Source organism: Odontomachus brunneus, unplaced genomic scaffold, assembly GCF_010583005.1.
Source record: "Odontomachus brunneus isolate Ranch 3 - 2012 unplaced genomic scaffold, Obru_v1 Obru_scaffold_164, whole genome shotgun sequence".
NCBI lineage: Eukaryota > Metazoa > Arthropoda > Insecta > Hymenoptera > Formicidae > Odontomachus > Odontomachus brunneus.
In genome coordinates, this window is record NW_022639614.1 from 167,810 (window position 1) to 170,725 (window position 2,916).

Genomic DNA, 2,916 nt, shown 5'->3' on the forward strand with positions numbered 1-2,916 from the left:
TATATATATATATATATATATATATATATATTTCTATGTATATAAAAAAAAAATATATATATATACTCTCTCCAAGATCTTCCATCGCGATTGAAGACACAAGATATTTGCGGTAAGAGGAAGGAAGGCACGAGATATTTACGTCCCGCACGAGAAGACGGGAGAGAATCTAAAACTGTTGAAAAAAGTGTGTTAAATATAAATCCGCTAGTTGCTATTTTTGTTCATCATTACCATCATCATTACCATCATCATCATGGCAAGCACACAAAAATCAAAGAAACAACTACGATACAGATTAATCATTGCTCCGGCATGCAATTTGACGCACAATGATGAATCTAACTTCGATATCTTCACGAAGAGAAGAAATGTCGAAAAAATAAGGGAACATTTATTCGACGACTAATATAAAATAATATAAAGGACATATTTTTTTTGGGAAATACAGATTTTCCCAAAAATTGCGAACAATGAAAGCAATTGTTTATTCTATTGAAACAAAATAATTTAGACTTGTAAATATGTTATTAATATCTCCACTAAATAAATATATAATAAAATATTCTTTTATTTCTCAGATATTTTTCCTCTCTCAGCGTTTAATTTCATTTAGTCACGTTTTATAATTTTCGTTTTCTCGATAGTCTAGTCATAATTACTAATATATGCATTAAATTATGTGTATTAGACTCAAAAGAAAATTATTGTTATATTAATATATATGATATATATTGTATATATTGTTATATATGACACACATATAATACAGTATACTTCAACTTTACTCATGACTCTTTATAATTGCGACACTGTATATTATGTGAGAGATTTATCATTATTAAATTTAAGATTATTTATTATTGCATATGTAATGATTCGCAGAAAAACTGTGAAACACAAATTTTTTATTTTGACAGACAAACAAAAAATTCATTATAACAAATTCTACTGTTAATGTTAAATTTTTATCTATTACGGACAAAGCCTGAAATCAGCCATTTCGCATTTTAATCGATTTTATCGGTCATATTCAATGATAAAAATAACATTTTTATATCCTAAGCAGTCATGTCGCAAACTGAGTAGCGCAAAACATGACCAGATTTTTGTCATATAAGCACATTCTTGATATGCATTTAGCTATATATATTTATTTATTTATTTATTTATTTACCTTCTGATATTAATCTATAAACACATTTACCTTCTGACATTAATCTACTAAATCTGACATTAATTATTTATCTACCTTCAAGCATATATCGCGATTTATTGTTTACTTAAATTTATTGAATTTTAAAATTTTTTAAATTTATTAAATTATTAAATATTTATTGTTCATTTCATTTATGAAAAACTATGGACTGCATAATACTACTTCACGACACCAATCAAATAAATTTTGTTTCAACCATTATAATGATTAATACTACAAAAATCTTTTAACATACTAAATCGATAAATCTATATCGTATGCTAAAATTGAATTAGAAAATATTACCATGGATCCTTTCGCAAGGTGTATCTACACAGCCATCAAAGGCATTACATAAATATAATAAGTGACTGTTAATAACAATAATAAAGAAATCGCATAAATCGTTATGTAAAGTCTATGACTATCTCATTTTTATAATCATTTACTTTATTTTTGTGGTAATCCTCGTTCGTATTTACTGCATACGAGATAAACACATGTAAAAAGTTTATCAACATTGCGTAATATAAAAATATATCTTTGTTTCCCTTTCAGCTATGTTATTCAATACGATATATGTTTCTTTTATTTTTTCGTGCAATGCTAGTAATTAATATAGCTCACACTAGCACAGTTTGTATTAAGCAAATTTGTGACTAACAATTTGAGGCCAGTTCTAGAACCGACTAGCCGAAGTCGGGAATGATTACAGACCTTTATATTTGTCGGAGATTGGCTAATTTGGTCAGCCGAATCTAGAATTGGCCACGTTTCGGGCGTAACAGATCCACTTTCGCCTAGTTTTCGCGGAAAGGAGTGAACTCCATAACCCAAATGCTTAAAATAACACAAAATACTCAAAGTAAACTGGTGTCTCTTCTGACGGGAAGCTGATCTCTATTATTATTATTATCATCATTGTATCGCCACATTACATTATTATATCCAAAAACACTTTTCGCAACAAGAGCAATGATTAATCGTCGAAGAACAAACAACGCGAAGCGTGTCGTTGATCGCTTTGAGCCGTTCCTTTATACACAAATGAAAATAAGATACGACACAATATCTAGTAATGGCCAAAAACAACAAAAAAAAAAACAACAACAAAAATCGAAAAAGTGCGTGAAACACATTGTTCACAACAAGAGAGTAATTGCAATCCATCACATTCTGTGTGCACTAAAATAACGTTACAAGTGGAAGAAGAACGAGGAACAGTGTGTGGTTCTCTAATTCTACGAAAAAAAAATACGCACCTGCACACCCGAACCTTTATTATCTGTATCTGTCCTTTTATCGTTTGTCGTTCCAGATGTTTTTTTTCCGATGCGTCGTCATCGTCGTCTTCGTCTTCGTCTTCGTCGTCGTCTTCGTCATCGTCGTCATCGTCGTTGTCATCGTCGTCATCATCCCATGGATCCCGCGCTTAGAGTATACTCAGAAATCAAAGCGAAACAAAAACAACAACGCAAATATCCACAGAGAACGAACAGTGTGATGCGGGTAGGTATGTGTTATGTGCATATGTGTGTACTGAGAAAAAAGTGGTTGAATTAATGAGACTTTGCTTGAACGAACATTCGTTTAAACAAACCTTTAGTCGATTTAACAAATTATATAGTTGCTGTAATGAATTTTATATATATAAAATTATCCATATATATATATATATATATATATATATATATATATATATATATATATATATATAT

At 29.7% G+C, this 2,916-nt stretch overlaps 1 protein-coding gene across 5 annotated transcripts in view; it reads right to left on the reverse strand.

Annotated features, from left to right (window-relative positions):
• The window catches only part of LOC116851005 (kinesin light chain), a 42,439-nt gene that overhangs the window by 8,122 nt on the left and 31,401 nt on the right, over positions 1 to 2,916 (reverse strand). The window lies entirely within an intron of this gene.